This window comes from Delphinapterus leucas, chromosome 7 (genome assembly GCF_059928025.1).
Source record: "Delphinapterus leucas isolate spDelLeu-1000000601 "Yukka" chromosome 7, BTC_Dleu_Yukka2, whole genome shotgun sequence".
Classification (NCBI taxonomy): Eukaryota; Metazoa; Chordata; class Mammalia; order Artiodactyla; family Monodontidae; genus Delphinapterus; species Delphinapterus leucas.
In genome coordinates, this window is record NC_143135.1 from 17,338,688 (window position 1) to 17,363,862 (window position 25,175).

Here is a 25,175-nt window from a genome sequence, read left to right on the forward strand (position 1 = left end):
AGTCAATAATCAAAACAAAATAATGAAATCAAATTTAGCTCTAAATCTCAAACTCAACTGCTCACTATACTGTGGAAATTATGCTATATTAAGATCTGAAGTAAATACAGTTAGTGATACATTCTTTTGTCTCATGTATGCTTTCCCCTATAAGTCTTTCAAAATACCGGTAGTCTGAGATAGTGGGATTTTCAGTAAGCACTGACATTACTTATTCCTCCTGGAATACTCAAGTAGAAAAGTGAGTAGCTATGATTTTGTACAACTTCCATATCAAGTGACGGGATTTGCAGAAGATTTTCAAGGCATGCATCGGCAGAAGAGGGAACTAACATGGGTTTCATGCTTGATATATTCCGCATACAGTGCTAGGCACTGCATGTAGATTTTCTCGTTTCATATTTCCAACAAATGTTTGAAGTCAGTAGTAGTGTCCTGATTTTGCTCATGAAGAAGTGGTGAATTAGGCCATACAGGAGTGAGTAGCAGAGGTCAGATCAAGACCCAGGACTCCCAGCTCTGAAATTTCTGCTCTTACTAACTCTACCTGTCTCACAAGGGAGAGGTATAGAGAGAAGAGAGCCCGGGTTGGGACCTTAGGCAAAGTAGGCAGTCTGTGCAGGAGAAGACGAAAGAAGAGAAGCTGGAAGGGAAGCTTTTGGTGAGGTAGTAGGCACAGAGTCATAAGCCTTGGAGGGAGAGGAAAGAATTTCAGCATGGGAGTGGTCAGTGATGGTGAATGATAAGTCAGAAGGCTAAGGACTAAGTAGTGCCCTCTTGGCAAGTAAGTGGTCACTGTGATGTTAAACGAAGCAGGAGAATGGTGGAGAAAAATCGGATTTCAATGGATGTTATATAGAATTGGAATAGAGGAAATAGATCAAACAATTCAAGATAAAACCTAAAATGGATTAAACAATTCTATGGATTAGATGCTCTGCTTTATATATGTTGTCTCTGATTTTTGCAGTGATCCTTTGAGGCTCTATTATTATCACCATATTTCTGATGAGGAATCAGAGGGCCAAAAATTTGAAAATAATTAGTCTGAGATAATATAGTTACTATGTAGCAAAGCCAAGATCCAAATCTAGGTCTCACAGATTCCTAAGCCCATGTCTTTTTTGATCTTTTCCCTCCAGGAACAGCAGACTGCTCCTTGGGGAAGCCTGCTTGTACTAAACTCTTTTAATGATCACTAAATTTACTACCGCTCCTTTTAAGAGGATTAAACTTCTCTGCACCATTGATGGCAGGCCTGTGCATGTAATTTGTTTTGGCCAGTTGATGTGAGTGAGAGTAACATGTGTGCCTTTGGAGCAGCACGCTTTATGAGCCAAGTCATACATCACTGTGCTCTTTTCCCCCCTAACACAAGACCAGCACTATTCCAGATGAAGGCTGCATAGTCAACTTGGATTCCAGGGTGAAGCTAATGGGAAACAGCAGCCAGCCTGTGATGGAGTGAGAAATAAACTCTTGGTATAAACTACTTATATTCTGGGGTTAGTTGTTACTACAGCATAACTTCATCTATGCTGACTGATTTACTGTCTGTGACTGGGAAGAGGGGAACCAGTGGAAGCCAGAGGTGAAGGCAGTTATAATGCAAAGGGTGTACACCTGTCATCTAACCATTATCAAATCAGCTAGGCAGAATGTCATAGGATCAAACCCAGCATCTCAAGAAAAAAATCACCAGCTTGATAAAATACCCAACAAGAGAAGAATACAGCTGATAATACCTCCAGGATAATTCTAGACTTTAAAAAAAATTATTACTCTGATGAGTAGGACAGATATCCTCATCTCATATTAAATATGCTGTTGAAAGTGATTTATTCTGAAAAGATACAGTCCCTAAGCAATCTGAGAAAGTCAACAGCAAATGCATATTTAATGTGACCACTTGTAAAACAGTGCCCTTGGCAGAGAAAGCAACTGCCTCCCAGACCTTGGAGGTTGGGGTTAGGAAGAAAGCATTTCATCCTGATTATAAATAAATAAATAAATAAAACCATAACCTACATACAGGTATGCATGTGTGTTTTGTGTGTGTGTGTGTGTGTGTGTGTGTGTGTGTGAGAGAGAGAGAGAGAGAGAGAGAGAGAGAGAGAGAGGGAGAGAGAGGGAGAGGAGATGAGCTTTGTAAGATGTTAACTTGAGCATTATATTCCTTCTCCCAGTATTTTTTTTTTCTGAAGATGAATACCGTTAAATAGAAAAGGCCACTAATTACTTTGGTGAAATTCAATTCTCTAGAGAGCTCAGCAAGTCAAGATTCTCTTCAAGGGCTTCCCTGGTGGCACAGTCATTAAGAATCCACCTGCCGGGCTTCCCTGGTGGGGCAGTGGTTGAGGGTCTGCCTGCCGATGCAGGGGAGATGGGTTCGTGCCCCAGTCCGGGAGGATCCCACATGCTGTGGAGTGGCTGGGCCCGTGGGCCATGGCCGCTGAGCCTGTGCGTCCGGAACCAGTGCTCCGCAACAGGAGAGGCCGCGACAGTGAGAGACCTGCGTACCGCAAAAAAAAAAGAATCCACCTGCCAATGCAGGGAACATGGGTTTGAGCCCTGGTCCACAAAGATCCCACGTGCTGCAGACTAAGCCCGTGCACCACAACTACTGAGCCTGTGCTCTAGAGCCTGTAAGCCACAACTACTGAGCCCACACACCATAACTACTGAAGCCCGTGCGCCTAGAGCCTGTGCTCTGCAATAAGGGAAGCCACCGCAATGAGAAGCCCGTGCACCACAATGAAGAGGAGCCCTTGCTCGCTGCAACTAGAGAAAGCCCACGTGTGGCAACAAAGACCCAACGCAGCGAAGATAAGTAAATAAAAATAAATAAGTTTATAAAATAAAAAAAAAAGATTCTCTTTAAATAGAGACCAAGCCACCTCTTCAGAGGATTGTGACAGTTCCAGTACCTTGTTATCTATCTGCTGTCTTCTTGGGATTATTGAAAAAGATAATTGTGACCCTAATAGCTCCTATGTATTGAGCTCTCCTCATGTGCCTACTCCCTCCTTGAAGTGCTTTCACATACATTTCTCAGCTGACTCGCGTGGTATCTTGAGCAGGCAGCCCACAAAGTTCTGCGTAATTGTGCCCCGACTATCTGTCATTTTATGCCACATTCTCTTATACTCACTACATTGTCATTTTCTTTCAGCTCCCTGAATTTTTTTTTTAGACTCAAAGCATTTGCCCATTTTATTTCTTCTGCTTAGACTTTTTTCTCTCACAAACTCTTTCTCAACTTTCAGGTCTGTTTCGATTTTCATTCACCAGAGATGTCTTTTCTCACCACTCTGTGTAATGTAGGTACCCCCTGGTTAGGCTCTATCTCAGCTCCTAATATGGATGCTTCATAGTGCTTATCACAATTGTGTTTGTCTGTTTACTTGTATTCTGTCTGTCTCCCCAGTGAGAACCTAATTTTAATGAGTATATGAGTTATTTTTAACTTTTAACCACTGAATCCCCAGCTCTAAACACAGCACTAGGGATGTAGAGATATTCAATTATTATTTGTATATAATATATAATTAAATAGATTAATTATTGTTATTTGCTCTTTATGGATGAAGAAACTAAGGCTCAGAGAAGAAAAGTGAGTTGTCCAAGGAGACTTAGCTAATTAGTGGCAAAGAAAGAGCCAAACTCAGATCTGTCCAACTCCAAATCGCATGCCTTCGATGCTGCACTGTACATTCGTTGGTTTATTCATTCACCCACTTACCAAATATTTGTTCATTGCCAGACATTGCTTTTGGGCATTAAGAATATAATGGTCAGCAAAAACAAACAAACAAACAGAAATAACAAAGTTCCTACCTTCAGGGACGTTATATTCTAGTGGTGCAGACAGCCATTAATCAATGAATAAGGGAAATAAATGTAAAAAAATACAACTGTATTAAATACTATGAAGGGGAAGAATATGGTAGGGCAGTTAAGAGATTTGACCTAGTTTGGGGATGGGGAAAGGAAACTGCCTCCTAAGAAATGACAACTAAGTAAAGATTTGAAGGAGACATAGGTATTTAAGTTATAAGGGGAAGGAAGAGCATTCAGGATAGAAGGAAGAAAATTCACTAAAGCCCTATGATGAGAAGCAGCCTACAGCCAAAGATTTAAAATAAAGCAATATTGTTGGAACCAAGAAAGCAAGGTAAAGTTAGGGAGGTAAGTAGGGGCTTGTTACGCTCAACCTCGTAGGCCTTATTAAGAATGAAGGCCAGGGCTTCCCTGGTGGCGCAGTGGTTGAGAGTCCGCCTGCAGATGCAGGGGACATGGGTTCGTGCCCCGGTCCGGGAAGATCCCACATGCCACGGAGCGGCTGGGCCTGTGAGCCATGGCCGCTGAGCCTGCGCGTCTGGAGCCTGTGCTCCGCAACAGGAGAGGCCACAACAGTGAGAGGCCCGCGTACCGCAAAAAAAAAAAAAAAAAAAAAAAAATGAAGGCCATCCACTGAAGGTTTTTAAGAAGAGAGGGTATCATGATCAGATTTTCTAAAAGAAAAGAATGTTCTGGTAGTTATGTGGGAAAATGAGTTGAGAGGAGACAAAGGTGTACAGGTGGAGCCGCTGGTGCCCAGGGTAGTAGATGTTGGTAGTTTGGATGAGGAATGGGTCTCTCTGTTTTTCCATCAAAGCTGGCAAGCTGTTTGCTGCCTTTTGTACTTTAGTTGTATAAATTGGTGTGCCGTTGCTGCTATCATCATCATGACTCAGTAAACAGGAACTTTAGGTAGCAGGAGCTTCATGTAGAATGTGACTCATGCTACAAATGGAAATAGTCCTAATCTTTAGAGACATAGCATCAAAAGTAGTGGTTCTCAAAGTGTGGTCCAGGAATCCCTGGAGTCTCCATGACATCTATTTTTGTGGCAAAGGGGAACCACAAGGTCAAAAAAAATTTCATAATAATATTGAAACATTGTCTTTTTATTCTCATTCTTTCACAAGTATAAAAAGGTGTGTTCCAGAGGCAGTATGTATTATTGCAACAGGTTGAATGAAGAAGCAGATAAGAAAACTCAATTGGTTTCTATTAATCTAGACTAGAGTTATACAAAACTAAAAAAAAAAAAGCCACTTTTCTTACTAATTATAATTAGTTTTTGTTTTGGAAAACGTATTCTTCATAAATATATTATTTATACTGACATAGAATGGGTTTGTTATTATTTTAAGTGAACTTATATTTAAAAATCTCCCAGCTTTAGTTTTTAATATCATAAATATAGATTGATATAATTTCACACAAATGAAAGTTTTGGGGAGGGGTACTCAGTAATTTTTTGGAATATAAAAGGGCCCTGAAGCCAGAAGATTGACAGCTGTAGACATGAAAAATTACTACAGTGACACAAGAGAACACGTATGTATAACTTGATGGAGGAACTTTATTAACAACTAAAAGAGTGGTTAGTATTTAATCTTCTCTCACTAAGAGCTAGTCAAGGGTATCTGATTAATCCAGGGCCAGTTTCTAGCCAGATTGGATTCTTGCAGAAGCAAATAATATATGCTAGTGACTAAATGAGTATATTTATATGTACCCTGTCTTATTGCCCCAAAGATGAGTTGGAGATATTGAATGCATTTTTGGTGCATGAAATTGTACCATGGCAGTACCTAAATTCATAACTTATACATAAAATGTTCCCAAGACATTTTTCTTGAATGAATAAAAAAACTTCATGAGTACTATAAAAGATATGGTTTAGAAAGCTATGATATTGGGTTAGTCTGAGAGAGTATATGAAGCATGATGATAAGAGACTTTTTAAATTTACTGAAGTGGTATCAGATCCTCCTTACCTCTACATAGTGTAAAGAAGAGCTAATTCAGACAAAGCTCAGTCTTCAGAAACAAAATGTACATTATTATATTTCTAATATTTACAATCAAGGGGGAGGTTTTTCTTGACTTTAATTCCTTGGTAGTTTCTTAGAAAAAGAAAATAATATTCTTATTTATGCACAAATATATACACAAACATACCATCTACAAGGCTGTTCTTTTTCTTCAGGCTTCTGGAATTATTGAGATACTGTTATATTTGATTTTAACTAGTAGTTTAGGAGTTAGGTAGGATTTCTTGGTTGGAGTTTCCTTATTCTTTAGGCCAGAGAGACATTTTTAAAATGACAATTAATAGTAAGGCTGTGAGGGGAATTGATGTTTAAAGACCAAAGAAAAGTTCTCTGAAGTTCAGAAGCAGCATCACAGTATTAAGGAAAAATACTAACGTGTTTTTAAAGGAATTGCTTGTCTAATTCATCATGTATCCTTGTAGATCCTCCATGAATGTCTGATGTTTCCATATATGATCTCCATGCCTCTCCTTACAATCTTCCCTCTTGTCATTGAGGTTCATCATTCACTTGCACACCCCACTCATATTTCCAGGCCTGGTTCTTTTATATCATCTATGCTAGGAAGGCTTCTTTACTTTTAATTCTCCAATTTCTGCTGGGTAGAACTGAACATTTGTGCCTTAGGATTTCTGCTGTTCCCTGTAGAGTACTTGTTTATCTGTTCATTGTTTCCATTATTCTTTTATTCTGTTATACATGTATGTATTACATACATGTATGTAATGTATTACAGTCTTAAGCAATTTTCAACATGTTGATTTTATTTTATTTTATTACTACCTTTTTTTTTCCACTCAAGAAATTATATCAGAATATAAATTGGTATAAGCAATGTAATTTTAGATATAAACTCGTATCTCCAGTATTGAAGCACTAACAAGAACTTAGTAGGTGGTCAATTGTGGTTTATTAAATAAATGAATGCATGAGTGCCTTCTGGAGAGGTTTGCTGGAATCCTGGCTCTGTTATTTAGTTGCTATATGGCAACTCTAAGTTCACCTTAAAGTGAAGTAAAGTTCACCTCTCTGTATTTCAGTTTCTACATCATAACATGGACACAGTATCTTTCTTCCTATCCAACTCTCAGGACTGTTTTCAAATTTAATATCCCTGAAGGTCCTTTTTAAATACTAACATACAAAGTGATTGTAACATTTTTAAAGGCTTCCTTTCTCCTTATTTTCATATAAACAGTGAATAAGCAGGTGCTTCCCTTGGAAGAATTAATTACTGCTTAAACACTTTTTCACCCTAAGGACTCTGTTGAGAGAACTGTTTCTCTGAGCCACCTGAGGGGATATGGAAATAGCTACATTATCCAGAAACTTTTATAAGGGAGCTTCATCTGTAATATGATGTAGCTCTTCTTTCCCCAAAGAAGTCAGTGCCTCAGACTAAACATCTTCTCCTGCTGGGTCAGTGACCAAGAGAGATTTTATTGACTCTCTGCTGGCCTTGTACTGGAGGACCAGGACATGACTGAAGGGAGGTGACTTCCATAAACTGCCTCAAGGAGGGTTTTAGGACACTGCCTGGTAAGAGATGCTCTGGGATTCTTTCTCATTTCCTTATGTAATAGTGATTAAAACAAACAGGAACAGATCCTGGGCACACCTCCCACAAACAATGAACACCCAAGCCTGATAGTAACTTGAAATGTACACAGGGCCATCCAATAAGAGAAGCACTGGGGACAAATGGGGAAAAATTGCATCTAGTGTTGTTTTATGGGAAGCAGGTTCCTCTCTTCTTCCTCCCTTTCCTCTCATTTTGTTGGAATTGTCAGGCTTTGTAAGATCATGATTAACTAGCTCTGCACAAACTTTCCTGTTACCTGTGAACATATGCATGGCACAAATTGAGTTCACTTGCTTCTTGCTGGAATTAATCATTTCTTATTCTATGTGGCCCATGGTCAGATCATGCTTCTCCTGTATATTTTCTATGTATTTTGTGTTTGTTTTTGTTTTTTCTGAGACATTTCTTGCATGGATAGGCTCTCATACTTTCTTGTATAACCATTTCAAAGTCTTGGCTGGGAGTGCTTTCCCTTGAGATATATCTTGAGTTTGTAATTTCAGGGAATGATGCATTCAGTTCTTGATCAAGCAGGTTAATGTGTGCACGATGGATGTGGTGGCTACCAAGATCCTAAAGTCATGATATATTTGTTAGAAATCATAGTTGTAAGAGACGGAGACACAGTTGCAACTGCATTAGGTTTTAAAGGGAATTTATTGGCTCACATATCTGGAAAGTCTATTGGCACATAAGCTTCAGCCAGGACTGGATCCAGGGACTTAAATGATATTATCAGGGCACTTTGTTTCCCTCCATCTTTTGTACAGGCTCTCTCACAAATAATAGGTAAGATGGCTCCAGATGCCTCAAATTCACAACTTACTAGTTTAGTAACCCAGTGGAAAAGGACAGTCTTTCTTAGTAAATACTGCAGAGGACTCCTATAGAAGACTGCTTTGCATAGGTTGGGAAATATATATATATATATATATTCCTGAACCAGTTAGGGGTATGGGGTATTCTGATTGGCCAAGCCTGGATTTTATGCTCACTTCTGTGGAGTTCATCTCTACTCAAATATTAGAGAATGAATCCCCCACTGGAAGTAGAGAGAGCAAAAAACAGGATGAATCCCGAGTCAGTAAAAATAACAGGTGTCCTTAACATATGGTCAAAAACAAAATATGGTGTAAACATATGTGATAATTATACCAATATTTAAAAACACATTTACAGGTCTTTAGTCAGACATATTCCAAAAACGTCGTAGTGTCAGAAAGAATAATTCAGGAATACAAAACATCAAATAAATTTATTGCAAAAAGTATGGCAAAAGAGTATACCTGTAAAATAATCTTTTCCTGAGTTAGGTAAGGTTTCACTTCCACATTTTAGAATGGGATGCAAATAGGGCAGAAATTCAGTCCCTGTTGCCCCATCGCTCTCCATCTCACTTTGCTTTTCCTGATGCCCTCATCTTTGCAGCCCTTACTCCCTGGTATTATTAACTATAGCTACATGATTTCTTCCATTCTTGCCCCTCTGAAAAGATGATTCGCAGAGGAAATGACTGATCTAGGATGGTTTGGTTCAGTTAACTTTCCTGTACTCTATGTGTCTATCATCTTCCAGCAAGCTCACTTAGGCAGAGGTGTAGGAGAGAAGGTGGAACTGTGCAATGCCTCTTAAAGACTACCCTCAGAACTGCCCCATCTTCACTTTGCCATGTCTTATTGTCTAAAGCAAGCCACAAGCCCAACCCAGATTTAAGAGGCTAAGAAAGACAAATGGGAGGAGCTTCAAGGTTTTATTGAAATGGTAAGGGTACAAAGCGGTAGAGAATAACCACAAGTTCCCCCAAATAGATGCCTTTCCCTTTCAGTTTCTTCATGATGATTTCTGCCAATAAACCACTGTTTTATTTTTTATTAAAAGTGCATAATTGGAGGGACATCTGGTTTCTGGTTCTACATGTACGTTGCCCCTCTGTCCTACAAGAAATAAAAAGCTGAACAGACTTAAAAATCAATCCCACCTCATGGATCCATAAGAGAGAAGAGGACACAGGTAGCTGGCTGCTTCTGAGATTGGAGAGATGAACAAATACAGGGAGTCACAGCTTAACAGAGCAGACTGACAAGCAGAAATTGCCACAGAAATCACTACAGAATCCAGTGCTGGGATAGAAAAACCAGAACTATAAGTGACCAATTGCTGGAGGCTCAGTGTGGACAACTCTTGGAGTTAAAAATCCCGGGTGGGGCGGCGCGGGGGGGGGGGGGGCTTCCCTGGTGGCGCAGTGGTTGAGAGTCCGCCTGCCGATGCAGGGGACACGGGTTCGTGCCCCGGTCTGGGAAGATCCCACATGCCGCAGAGCGGCTGGGCCCGTGAGCCATGGCTGCTGAGCCTGCACGTCTGGAGCCTGTGCTCCACAACAGTGAGAGGCCCGCATACCGCAAAAAAAAAAAAAAAAAAAAAAAAAAACCTCCAGGGGGGCACAGTCATCAGAGGGCCCCCACAATACTGTGTGATTTACCTCTCCACCAGAGATGGAGCTCCACCAGAGTCCCACATTAAATATCTGGTAAAAATTCCCTCATCCTTCCAGCAGTAGGAGGGGAAAGGAATCATTTTGTAATAAGCTAGAGCACTCTGTTCTTCTTAATAAGGCCTGTCTCCAGGGAAACTAGTTAACTAGAGCCTAAACTGCTGAGATATTATCAGAGCCTAACTGACTTGGGGAAGGGAAATACCCAACTCCAGGCCACTCTAGCCATATTGTCCCACTTAAGCAGGGAGGAAAAACCTGAGAAATGAATGTGAAGTTCACAGTCCTGGGGCATAGGCTCACTAAATACTGAGACCAAATTATAGGACATAGAACACTTTCCCTGTCCGCACATCTTACTGCCACATTACTAAAGGCATATTTACAACAGTTCCTTTTACTCAGTACATCGTCTGACTATCAGGAAAAAATTACAGGACATACCAAAAGCAAAAAGCATAATTTGAAAAGGCAGAGCAAGCATCAGAAAGAAACAGACCTGGCAAGGATATTGGAATTATCAGGCAGGGAATTTAAAACAAATCTGATTAATATGCTAAGTGCTGTAATAGATAAAATAGACTGCATGCAGAAACTGATGGACGATACAAGCAGAGAGATGGAAATCCTAAGAAAGAACTGGAAAGAAATACAAGAGATAAAAAATGAATGTAACAGAAATGAAGTATATCATTAATGGGATTATTAGTAGACTGGACATGGCTGAGGGAGTAAACTCTGATCTAGAGGACATATCAATGGAACAGAAAAGCAAAGAGAAAAAGACTGAAAATATGACCAGAACTGAATATACAATGACTGTGGTACAACTACAAAAGTCATAACATACACATAATGGAAATATCAGAAGAAAAAAGAGAAAAAGAAACAGAAGAAATATTTGAAACTATAATGACTGATAATTTCCCCAGATAATATCCACACCAAATCACAGATCTAGGAAACTCAGAGAACACCAAGCAGGATAAATGCAAACAAAACAAACAAACAAACAAACAGAAACATCAAAACCAACTACACCTAGGTATATCTTTTTTTTTTTTTTTTCTTGCGGTACGCTGGCCTCTCACTGCTGTGGCCTCTCCCGCTGTGGAGCACAGGCTCCAGACGTGCAGGCTCAGTGGCCATGGCTCACGGGCCCAGCCACTCTGTGGCATGTGGGATCCTCCTGGACTGGGGCACGAACCCATGTCCCCTGCATTGGCAGGCGGACTCTCAACCGCTGCGCCACCAGGGAAGCCCTAGGCATATCATTTTTAAACTATAGAAAACCAAAGATAAAGAAAAAATCTTGAAAGAAGCCAGAGGAAAAAGACACCTTACCTATAGAGGAAGAAAGTTAAGAATTACATTCCACAACTCCTTAGAAACAATGCAAGCAAGAAGACAGTGGAGTGAAATATTTAAAGTGCTAGGAGAAAACCCCACCAACCTAGAATTCTGTACCATGCAAACTTATCCTTCAAAAGGGAAGGAGAAGTGAAGACTTTATCAGACAAGCAACAACTGAAGTAATTTATTGCCAATAGACTTGCCTTGCAAGAAATTTCAAAAGAAATTCTTTAGAGAGAAGGAAAATATTATAGGTCAGAAACCTAGATCTACATAAAGAAAGAAACAACATTGAAGAAGGCACAGGTGAAGGTAAAAAACAAAAAACTAAAAGCAAATAAAAAACCCTTCTATTGTTTTTATTCTCAATTGATCTACCAGATAACATTTTTCAAAATAATAATAGCACTAATGTATTCTATTATGTATATATATATACACATAATATATGTGTATTTATGCTTGTATAAATTAAGTAACAGCAATGATATAAGGGACAGGAGGAAGGAATTAGGTTTATTTCACTATTATAAGGTTCTCATACTACTTGTGAAGTGGTGTAGTGTTATTTGACAGTGAACTTGATTAGTTATGAAAGTATACTGCAAACTGCAGAGCAACCACTAAAAGAAATTAAAAACAGAAATACAACTGATATGCTAAGAAAGGAGAGGAAATGGAATCATATAATATGCTCAGTTAAAACCACAAAAGACAGAAAAACAGTGGAAGACAAAGATAAAAACAAAGAACAAGAGCAACAAATAGAAAACAGTAATGAATAAGGTAGATATTAATCCAGCTACATCAGTAATTACTTAGAATGCTGATGGTCTAAATGCACAAATTAAGAGACAGAGATTGTCAGAGTGGATCAAAAAACATGACCCAACTATATGTCTACACATAACTTGTTGTCTACAAGAAACTACTTTAAATATAAAGGCACATATGGATGAAAAGTAAATGAATGGAAAATGAATGGAGAAAAATATGCCATAGTAACACTAATCAAAAGCAAATGGGTATACTATATTAATTTCAGACAAAGCAGACTTCAAAGTAAAGAAAGTTATCAAGTATATAGAAGGGCATTGCAGAATAATGAAGGGGTCAGTTCTCCAAGATGATGTAACAATTCTTAATATGTATGTATTTAACAATAGAACACCAAACTACATGAGGCAAAAACTGATAGAACTACAAGGGGAAATAGATGAATTTACTATCACAGAAGGGAATGTCAACACCCTTTTCTGAGAAATGAACAGATTTAGCGGGCAGAAACTTAGTAAGGACATAGTTGAACTCAACACCACCATTAATCAACTGGATATAATTGACTTCTATTGAGTACCTTATCCAACAACAGCAGAATATGTATTTTTCTCAAGCTCACATGAAACATTCACCAGAACTGACCACATTTGGAAGCATAGAATGCATCTTAGCAAATTTAAAAGAATAAAAATTTTATAAAGTCTGCTTTCAGACCACAGTAGAAGTAAACCTGAAATTAATAACAGAAAGCTAACTGGAAAATACCAATATATGTGGAGATTAAACAGCACACTTTGAGAAAACACAAGGGTCAAACAAGAAATCTCAAGAGAAACTTTAAAATATTTTGAGTGAAATGAAAATGAAAACGTACCTTATCAGAACTTGTGAGATGCAGCAAAAACAGAGCCTAGACGGAAATTTACAGAATTGAATGCAAATATTAGAAAAGAGGAAAGATCTAAAATCAATACTCTAAATTTCCACCTTATGAAGCCAGAAAAAGAAGAGCAAATTAAATCCAGAGTGAGCAGAAGATACATAACTATAAGAATCAGAAGGAAAATAATGAAAGTGAAAACAGGAAATGGATAAAGTCAGTGAAACCAAGAGCTAGTTCATTGTAAAGATCAAGAAAATTGATACACCTCTAGCTATTTATCTAGGATATAAAAAAGAAAGAGAACACAAATTACTAATACCAGAAAAAAGGAGGAGGAATTATTATGGATATTAAAAAGATATTAAAGGAATACTATAACATCTCTATGTCCACAAATTTGAAAATCTAGAAAATGGACCAATTCCTTAAAAGACATAAGTCTGCAAAGCTCACACAAGAAGAAATACAGAATCTGAATAGGCCTATATCTATTAAAGAAATTGAACTGATAATTAATAACCTTCCAAAATAGCACTAGGCTTAGGTAGGTTCACTGGTGAATTCTACCAAACATTTAAGGAAGAAATTATATCGATTCTCTACTATCTCTTTCAGAGGCTAGAGGCAGAGGAAATACTCCCTAACTCATTCTATGAGGCTAGCCTTACCTTAAAATCAAAACCAGACAAGAACATTACAAAAAAGATAAACTACAGACCAGTTTCTCTCATGAACAAAGATGCAAAAATCCTCAACGAAATATTAGGTAATTGAATCCAACAGTGTACAAAAAGGATTATACACCACAACTCAGTGGGATTTATCCCAGGAATGCAAGGCTGGGTCAACATTTGAAAATCAATTAGTGTATTCCATCCCATCAATAGGATAAAAAAGAAAAATTACAAGATTGTATCAATAGTTGTAGAAAAAGCATTTGACAAGATCCAATACCCATTCGTGATTAAAAACTCTCATCAACCTACAAACAGAGGGGAACTTCCTTAAATTGATAAAGAATGTTTACAAAACTCTACAGCTATTATCATACTTAATAGTGAGAAACTTAAAGTTTTCCTACTAAGATCAGGTGCAAGGCAAGGTGTCCCCTCTCACCACTCCTTTCCAACATTGTTCTGGAAGTTCTAGCTTATGCAATAAAGCAAGAAAAGGAAACAAAAAGGTATACAGTTTGGGAAGGAAGAAATAAAATTGTCTTTGTTCACAGATTACATGTTTGTCCATGTAGAGCAGCAGTCCCCAACCCTTTTGTCATCAGGGACTGGTTTCATGGAAGACAGTTTTTCCATGGACTAGGGTGTGGGGGATGGTTCAGGCAGTAATGCAAGCAATGGGGAGCGATGGGGAGTGACAGATGAAGCTTCACTCGCTCGCCTGCCGCTCACCTGCTGTGTGGCCCAGTTTCTAACAGGCCGTGGGCGGGTACCAGTCTGCGGCCCAGGGGTTGGGGATCCCTGATGTAGAGAGCCCAAAATATTAGATTTTAAAACTCCTGGAATTAATAAGTGATTATAGCAACTCTGGAGGATACAAGGTTAAAATACAAAAGTCAATTGCTTTCCTCTACTTGTAATGAATAAGTTGAATTTGAATTAAAGGTAAAATATCATTTACATTAGAACGCTAGATAAGGAAATACTTAGGAATAAATCTAACAAAATATGTATAAGATCTATATGAGGAAAACTACAAACTCTGATGAATAAAATCAAATAAGGAGGAAATAAATGGAGAGGCATGTCATGTTCATGAATAAGAAGACTCAATGTTGTCAGATATCAGTTCTTCCCACATTTATCTATAGATTCAGTGAAATCTTAAACAAAATCCTGGAAAGTTTTTTTTTTGTGTGGATATCAGCAAATTGATCCTAAGTTTATATGGAAAGGCAAAAGACCCAGAATAGCCAACACAGTACTGAAGGAACAGAACAAATTTGGCGGATGGACACTACCCAACTTTAAAACTTACTATAAACCTACAGTAATCAAGACAATGTGGTATTGGCAAAAGAATAGACAAATCAGTCAACGGAACAAAATAGAGAGCACTGAAATAGACACATGTAAATATAGTCAACTGATCTTTGACAAAGGAGCAAGGCAATATAGTGGAGAAAAGATAGTCTTTTCAACAAATGATACTGTAACAACTGGATGTCTACATGCAAAAAAAAAAAAAAGAATCTAGACACAGATCTTACCCCCTTCACAGAAATTAACTACAGTGGATCACAGACCTAAATGTAAAATGAAAAACTATAAAACTCTTAAATGATAATGTAGGAGAAAATCTAGATGACCTTGGACACAGCAATGACTTTTTAGATACAAAACCAAAGACACGATCCGTGAAAGAAATAACTGATAAACTGGACTTAATTAAAAATTTCTGCTCTGCAAAAGAGAATAACAAGAGAAAGAGGAGACAAGGCAAAGACTGGGAGAAAATATTTTCAAAAGACACGTCTGATAAAGCACTGATATCCAAAATATACAAAGAACTCTTAAAATGCAATGGTAAGAAAACAAATAACCTGTTTAAAAATGGGCCAAAGACTTTAATAGACACCCTATCAAAGAAAATATAGTGTTGGAAAAAATCATGAAAGGATATTCTACATCATATGTCATCAGGGAAGTGCAAATAAGAACAACAATAAGGTACCACTATGCAATGATTAGAGTGGCCAAATTCCATATTATGATCCATGAAAACACCAAACGCTGTTGAGGATGTAGAGCAACAGGCACTCTCACACATTGCTGTGGGAATACAAAATGACACAGCCATGTTGGAAGACATTTTGGAGGTCTCTTATAAAACTAAACATACTCTTACCATTCCATCTAGCAATCATGCTCCTTGGTATTTACCCACAGGAGTTGAAAACTTATGTCAACATAAAAACCCACACACAGATGTTTATAGCAGCTTTATTCATAATTGCCAATACTTGGAAGCTACCAAGATGTCCTTCAGTAAGTGAATGGATAAGTAATCTGCAGTACATCCAGACAATGGAATATTATTCAGTGCTAAAAATAAATGAGCTATCAAGCCATGAGAAACATAGAGGAATCTTACATGCATGTTATTAAGTGATAAAAGCCAATCTGAAAAGACTACATACTGTATGATCCTGACTACATGAGGTTCTCAAAAAGGCGAAACAATGGTGACAGTAGAAAGATCAGTGGTTGCCAGAGTTGGGGTGAGGCAAGGGGAGAGAGAGATGAATAGGCAGAGCACAGAGGGTTTTTAGGGCACTAAAAATACTCTCTTTGATACTACAATGATGTACATATGTCATGACACATTTTCCAAACACAAAGAATGTGCGTGAAACCTAAGGTAAACAGCTATGGACTTTGCGTGATTATGATGTGTCAATGTAGGTTCATCCTTAGGAAAAAATGTATGATTCTGGTGAGTGAAGTTGATGATAGGGGATGCTATACATGTGTGGAGGCAGCAGGTATCTGGAAAATCTTTGTATCTTCCTCTCAAGTTTGTTGTAAACCTAAAACTGCTCTAAAAATAAAGTCTTTATTAAAAAGTACGTTATTGTACTTGTGATTTTATCACACTTACAATAAAAATGAGAGGTAGAAAAAGACTGAATATTCAAGATTGGACTCTGTTTTAACTTTTCCATAACATAACCTTAAGAGAAGGAATCAGTTATTAAATATTCAATCATTCATTTGTAAGGAACTGATTTTCCATGGCTTGTTTTACTGAATCCCTTCATTTATAAAATTATTATGGTTGTTAAAGTTCAATCCTTTCCTCAATTTGACTTCTTTGTGAAAACATACTTGTAATCTATCTCATGTCAATGCCTTTGCCCAATATTCTTCCACCAACCTATTATGGGGAAACAATAACTAATCCAATGCAGCTGTTTATCATTTCAGTGCTGATCCATCTCCGGCTGACCAAGTACTGCTGGAAAAAATAACAAAATCATGCAGATAGGTACCTCTGCGAAATCGTGGCCTCCAATCTCTTTTACACCATCAGTGTTGCCAGGTGATTCTTCTAAGTTTCTTTAATCACTCATTTAATAGTAGTTTCCTGAGGGCTTACTCTCTGACAAGCACTCTGCTTGAATGCTACTGGGAACGCAGAAGTTAGTAAAAACAGAATAAACTTTCCTTTCATAGAGATCATCATCTACTTTATTGGGTGAGTAATATGTAAAACCAGCAATCATACAGATACATGTAAAGTAACAACAGTGGCACATATTATGAAGGAATAGCAGAAGATGATATGATAACTTGTAAAAAGAGAATTTGTCATTTGCATGGAAATCAGGGAAGATTACCCTGGAGAAACACTGCCATTGTTTCCATTTTATATAGTGGTTATGTCCAACTTCTTCCTATAGTTTCCATGATCTCCCTTAGACTTCACAGTTTATAGAGAAAATATGAACGGTAAGAAAGAAACTCTATTAGCTATTCACTACAAAACACACACATGTATGTTTGGTATATTCTCTTTTCTTCCTGCAATACTGGAAAAAAAATTGACCCTAATCCAATCATGTCCAATTCCCTCACCCATCTCACATTTTTCTTATGCTCTTTATCCTCTTCTTTTTAAAAATTAAGTCTAATTGACATATGATAAGTTGAACATTTAAAGAGTACAATTTGATGTTTTCACCATAATCAAGACAGAGAACGTATCTATCACCCTCAATACTTTCCTTGAATCCCTTTATAATCTCTCCTCTCCTCCTCCTCCCCCTCTATGTTGCTATCCCCAAGCAACCATTGATGTGCTTCCTATTACTTTAGATTAATTCACATTTTCTTGAATTTTATGTAAATTGAACCACACAGTAATAACTCTTCTTAGTTGACTTCTTTCACTGAGCATAATTAATTGGAGATTCATCAATGTTGCTAGGAACATTTATGTATAAGTTATTGTATGATCGTATGCTTTTTTGTTTCTGGGTTAAATACCTAGGAGTAGAATGGCTAGATTATATAAATAGCTGTATGTTTAATTTTTAAAGAAACTACGAAACTGTTTTCCAAGCTGACAGTAGCATTTTATATTCCCACCAGTAATGTATGGGTTCTCATAGCTCTACATCTTTGCCAACATTTGGTATGGTCATGTTTTCAATATTAGTCTTTCTGATAAAATTATGATTATATATCACAGAGGTTTTAATTTTTGTTTTCCTGGTGATTAATGATGTTGGATATCTTCTCTTGAGTTACTTGTCACCCGTACATCTTCTTTGATAAAGTTTCTGTTCAAGTATTTTGCCCAGTTTTTTTATTGAGTTGTTTGAGTACTTATTATTGAATTTTAAGTAATTTATATATATATCCTGTATCATATATGTGTTTGCAAATATTTTTCTCCCAGTCCATGGCTTATCTTTGTATTCTTTTGTCAGTATGTTTGGTACAGTAGGGGTCTTTAATTTTGATGAACACTGACTGGTCATTTTTTCTTTCTGAACTGTGTGTTTTGTGCTGTTTCCTAGAAGTCTTTGCTTTACCCAAGGTAGCAAATATATTTTCTTATGTTCTGTACTTGAAGTTTTGTGGTATTAGATACTGTGTTTAAGTCAATGATCCATTTGAGTTAATTTTTACATAAAGTGAGAGCTATGGATAGAATTAATTTCTTTCTCTCTCCTTCCTTCCCTCTTTCCTTCCTTCCTTTCTTTCTCTCCTTCCTTTCTTCCTCCATCTCTCTTTCTCTCTCTCTCTCTCTCACTTTCTTCCTTTCTTTCTTCCTTCCTTTCCTTCCTTCCTTTCCTTCCTTCCTTTCCTTCCTTCCCTCCTTCCTTCCTTCCTTCCTCCCTCCCTCCCTCTCTCCCTCCCTCCCTCCCTCCTTTCTTTCTTTCTTTCATATTGATATCCAATTGCTTAAGCACACTTTGTTGAAGAAACTAGCCCTTCTCCACTGAATCGCTTTTGCATTAAGTTTTGGACATGCCCAGTTTGTAATGCCTATGTGATATCCAAGGGGTACGACTAGTCAGTAGTTGAGTTTAGAGTTTCAAGAGAAGAGTGAGTACATGTTTGGAAAACTTTATTATATAGATGGTAATTGAATCTATGAGAACAGATGATATAATCAAAGAGGAATATATGCAATGAGAAAAACAAGAGGGAAGAAGAGAGTGAGAAGAGCAGACAGACAGGCAGGGGGGGAATTAAGAAAGTTTCATTTTTTTTTCAGCTTGCAATTTATTTGTTACTGTACAATGGATAAACTATTGGTATCTTTCTATTTTTTAGTTAAACTTTTTTTTAAAATTAATTAATTTATTTTTGGCTGTGTTGGGTCTTCGTTTCTGTGCGAGGGCTTTCTCTAGTTGCGGCGAGCGGGGGCCACTCTTCTTCGCGGTGCGCGGGCCGCTCACTGTCGCGGCCTCTCTTGTTGCGGAGCACAGGCTCCAGACGCGCAGGCTCAGTAGTTGTGGCTCACGGGCCTAGTTGCTCCGCGACATGTGGGACCTTCCCGGACCGGGGCACGAACCCGTGTCCCCTGCATTGGCAGGCAGACTCTCAACCACTGCACCGCCAGGGAAGCCCCTTAAACTTTTTATTTTGAGGTAATCGTGGATTCACATGTAGTCATAAGTAATGATATTGAGAGATCCCATATACCTTTTATCCAGTTTTCACCGATGATAATAAATATCTTGCAACATCACAGCCAGGATATTGATATTGATAGTCAAGATACAGGACACTTCCATCACTGCAAAGATCCTGTTTTCCTTTTGTAGCCACATCTGCTTTTTCCCATCTCCATCTATTCCTTAATCCCTGGCAACCACTGATCTGTTTGCATTTCTATAATGTTCACATTGCAAGAATTTTATATAAATGGAATTAAACAGTAGGTAACCTTTGGGATTGGATTTTTTCACTCAGCATAATTCTATGGAGATTTATCCAGGTTGTTGCATGTATTGGTAGCTTCTTCATTTTTATTGCTGAGTAATAGTCCATGGCATGGATTTATCACAGTTTGTTTAACCATTCATCCATTGAAGGATGCCTGGGATGTTTCCAGATTTGAGCCATTATAGATAAAGCTGTTACAAATATTCTTGTATAGGTTTTCGTGTGAACATAAATTTTCATTTTTCTGGGATAAATGTCCAGGAGTGCAATTGCTGGGTCATATGGTAGTTGCATATTTAGTTTTTTTACGAATAAAGAAATCTTGATTTTTCTTTTTTAAGAGAAGAGTAGGGAAAAGGTTTTAAGAATTAGACGGTGATTATTGTGATAAGGCTGATGGAAAAACACTGTTCCAAATTCTTGTGCTAATTACAATATATTGTTTACAGACAAGACACAATATAAGTTTAATTTTTATTAATAACATTTGCCATCATTTAAGTACAATCAACAAAACAATAAATCAAACTCTGATTTGTAGTATTTGCCAATCCCCATGGTGTAAATACACCTGCTGTGGTCTATTTCAGGCTATCAATGAGGTACGACTGAAAGTAGAGTTGGGAAGAGATACTCAGGAGTAAGAATTATCTAGTATTTCCACCATACAAGTACAACCAAAATAACCTACAGATTATATAATTTAATTTTTAATAATGGCTGTGCTTGACAAACTGGCTTAGAAGTTCCCCAAAATTTAGCAATCAGCATTCAAGCACTGGTAGGAGTAGGCTTCAGAAAACTACCTAATGTTTCTCTCCTCTTTTTTTTTTTTTTTTTTAACGTAACAGCTTTATTAAGCTATAACTCACATATCACACAATTCACCTGTTGAGTGTACAATTCAATGTTTTTTAGTATAGTTACAGAGTTTCATATTTTAATCATCTCCAAAGGAAACCCTGTGCCCATTAGTGGCCATTCCCCAGTCCCCTGTCCCCCAGCCCCAGGCAACCCTAATTTACATTCTGTCTCTATGGATTGCTTATTCTGGGCATTTCATATAAATGGAATCATAGCATATGTGGGTTTTTTTTGCGACTGGCTTCTTCCACTTAACGTTTTCAAACTTCATCCTTGTCGTATCAGTATTCCATTCCTTTTATTGCTGAATAATATTCTGCTGTGTGGATATACTGTATTTTGTTTATCCATTCATCAGTTGATGGGCATTTAGCTTGTTTCCATCTTTTAGCTCTTGTGAATAATGCTGCCATGAATATTTGTGTACAAGTTTCTGTGTGGTCATATGCTTCATTTCTTTCTTTTTTTTTTTTCATTTTAACATCTTTATTGGAGTATAATTGCTTTACAAGGGTATGTTAGTTTCAGCTTCACAACAAAATGAATCAGTTATATATATACATATGTTCCCATATCTCTTCCTGCTTGCGTCTCCCTCCCTCCCACCCTCTCTATCCCACCCCTCCAGGCGGTCACAAAGCACCGAGCTGATCTCCCTGTGCTATGCGGCTGCTTCCCACTAGCTATCTACCTTACGTTTGGTAGTGTATATATGTCCATGCCTCTCTCTCGCTTTGTCACAGCTTACCCTTCCCCCTCCCCATATCCTCAAGTCCATTCTCTAGTAGGTCTGTGTCTTTATTCCTGTCTTACACCTAGTTTCTTCATGACCTTTTTTTTTTCTTAGATTCCATATATATGTGTTATCATACGGTATTTGTTTTTCTCTTTCTGACTTACTTCACTCTGTATGACAGACTCTAGGTCTATCCACCTCATTACAAATAGATCAATTTCGTTTCTTTTTATGGCTGAGTAATATTCCATTGTATGTATGTGCCACATCTTCTTTATCCATTCATCTGATGATGGACACTTAGGTTGTTTCCATCTCCGGGCTACTGTAAATAGAGCTGCAATGAACAGTTTGGTACATGACTCTTTTTGAATTATGGTTTTCTCAGGGTATATGCCCAGCAGTGGGATTGCTGGGTCATATGGTAGTTCTATTTGTAGTTTTTTAAGGAACCTCCATACTGTTCTTCACAGTGGCTGTATCAATTTACATCCCCACCAACAGTGCAAGAGGTTTCCCTTTTCTCCACACCCTCTCCAGCATTTATTGTTTATAGAATTTTTGATGATGGCCATTCTGACTGGTGTGAGATGATATCTCATTGTAGTTTTGATTTGCATTTCTCTAATGATTAATGATGTTGAGCATTCTTTCATGTGTTTGTTGGCAGACTGTATATCTTCTTTGGAGAAATGTCTATTTAGGTCTTCTGCCCATCTTTGCATTGGGTTGTTTGTTTTTTTGTTATTGACCTGCATGAGCTGCTTATAAATTTTGGAGATTAATCCTTTGTCAGTTGCTTCATTAGCAAATATTTTCTCCCATTCTGAGAGTTGTCTTTTGGTCTTGTTTATGGTTTCCTTTGCTCTGCAAAAGCTTTGAAGTTTCATTAGGTTCCATTTCTTTATTTTAGTTTTTATTTCCATTTCCCTAGGAGGTGGGTCAAAAAGGATCTTGCTGTGATTTATGTCAAGAGTGTTCTGCCTATGTTTTCCTCTAAGAGTTTGATAGATTCTGGCCTTACATTTAGGTCTTTAATCCATTTTGAACTTATTTTTGTGTATGGTGTTAGGCAGTGATCTAATCTCATACTTTTACATGTACCTGTCCAGTGTTCCCAGCACCACTTCTTCAAGAGGCTGTCCTTTCTCCACTGTACATTCCTGCCTCCTTTATCAAAGATAAGGTGACCATATGTGCATGGGTTTATCTCTGGGCTTTCTATCCTGTTCCATTGATCTATATCTCTGTTTTTGTGCCAGTACCATACTGTCTTGGTTACTGTAGCTTTGTAGTATAGTCTGAAGTCAGGGAGCCTTATTCCTCCAGCTCCGTTTTTCGTTCTCAAGATTGCTTTGGCTATTCGGGGCCTTTGTGTTTCCATACAAATTGTGAAATTTTTTGTTCTAGTTCTGTAAAAAATGCCAGTGGTAGTTTGATAAGGATTGCATTGAACCTGTAGATTGCTTTGGGTAGTAGAGTCATTTTCACAACGTTGATTCTTCCAATCCAAGAACATGGTATATCTCTCCATCTATTTGTATCATCTTTAATTTCTTTCATCAGTGTCTTATAATTTTCTGCATACAGGTCTTTTGTCTCCTTAGGTAGGTTTATTCCTAGGTACTTTATTCTTTTTGTTGCAGTGGTAAATGGGAGTGTTTTCTTGACTTCACTTTCAGATTTTTCATCATTAGTGTATAGGAATGCCAGACATTTCTGTGCATTAATTTTGTATCCTGCTACTTTACCAGATTCCTTGATTAGCTCTAGTAGTTTTCTGGTAGCATCTTTAGGATTCTCTATGTATAGTACCATGTCATCTGCAAACAGTGACAGCTTCACTTCTTCTTTTCCGATTTGGATTCCTTTTATTTCCTTTTCTTCTCTGATTGCTATGGCTAAAACTTCCAAAACTATGTTGAATAAGAGTGGTGAGAGTGGGCAACCTTGTCTTGTTCCTGATCTTAGTGGAAATGCTTTCAGTTTTTCACCTTTGAGGACGATGTTGGCTGTGGTTTTGTCATATATGGCCTTTATTATGTTGAGGAAAGTTCCCTCTATGCCTACTTTCTGCAGGGTTTTTATCATAAATGGGTGTTGAATTTTGTAGGAAGCTTTCTCTGCATCTATTGAGATGATCATATGGTTTTTCTCCTTCAATTTCTTAATGTGGTGTATCATGTTGATTGATTTGCGTATACTGAAGAATCCTTGCATTCCTGGAATAAACCCCACTTGATCATGGTGTATGATCCATTTAATATGCTGTTGGATTCTGTTTGCTAGTATTTTGTTGAGGATTTTTGCATCTATGTTCGTCAGTGATATTGGTCTGTAGTTTTCTTTCTTTGTGACATCCTTGTCTGGTTTTGGTATCAGGGTGATGGTGGCCTCGTAGAATGAGTTTGGGAGTGTTCCTCCCTCTGCTATATTCAGGAAGAGTTTGAGAAGTATAGGTGTTAGCTCTTCACTAAATGTTTGATAGAATTCGCCTGTGAAGCCATCTGGGCCTCGGCCTTTGTTTGTTGGAAGATTTTTAATCACAGTATCAATATCAGTGCTTGTGATTGGTCTGTTCATGTTTTCTATTTCTTCTCTTCGTGTATTCCACAGATGCAGGGTACATCAAGTTGATTGTGGAGCTTTAATCCGCTGCTTCTGAAGCTGCTGGGAGAGATTTCCCTTTCTCTTCTGTGTTCTCACATCTCACAGGGGCTCAGCTTTGGATTTGGCCCCGCCTCTGCATGTAGGTCGGCCGGAGGGCGTCTGTTCTTCGCTCAGACAGGACAGGGTTAAAGGAGCCGCTGATTCGGGGGCTCTGGCTTACTCAGGCCGGGGGGGTGGGGGGGTGGGGAGGGGCATCGAGTGCGGCGCGAGCCTGCGGCGGCGGAGGCCGGCATGACGTTGCACCAGCCTGAGGCGCGCCGTGCGTGCTCCCGGAGAAGTTGTCCCTGGATCCCGGGACCCTGGCAGTGGCGGGCTGCACAGGCTCCCCGGAAGCGGGGTGTGGATAGTGACCTGTGCTCGCACACAGGCTTCTTGGTGGCGGCAGCAGCAGCCTTAGCGTCCCATTCCCGTCTCTGGGGTCCGCGCTTAGCCGCGGCTCGCGCTCGTCTCTGGAGCTCCTTTAAGCAGTGCTCTTAATCCCCTCTCCTCGCGCACCAGGAAACAAAGAGGGAAGAAAAAGTGTCTTGCCTCTTCGGCAGGTCCAGACCTTTCTCCGGACTCCCTCCCGGCTAGCCGCGGCGCACCAGCCCCCTTCAGGCTGTGTTCACGCCGCCAACCCCAGTCCTCTCCTTGCGCTCCGACTGAAGCCCGAGTCTCAGTTCCCAGCCCCCTCCCGTCTCGGCGGGTGAGCAGACAAGCCTCTCAGCCTGGTGAGTGCCGGTCGGCCCTGATCCTCTGTGCGGGAATCTCTCCGTTTTGCCCTCCGCACCTCTGTGGCTGCGCTCTCCTCCGCGGCTCCGAAGCTACCCCCTCCCTCCGCCACCCGCAGTCTCCGCCCGCGGAGGGGCTTCCTAGTGTGTGGAAACATTTCCTCCTTCACAGTTCCCTCCCACTGGTGCAGGTCCCGTCCCTATTCCTTTGTCTCTGTTTATTCTTTTTTCTTTTGCCCTACCCAGGTACGTGGGGGGTTTCTTGCCTTTTGGGAGTTCTGAGGTCTTCTGCCAGCGTTCAGTA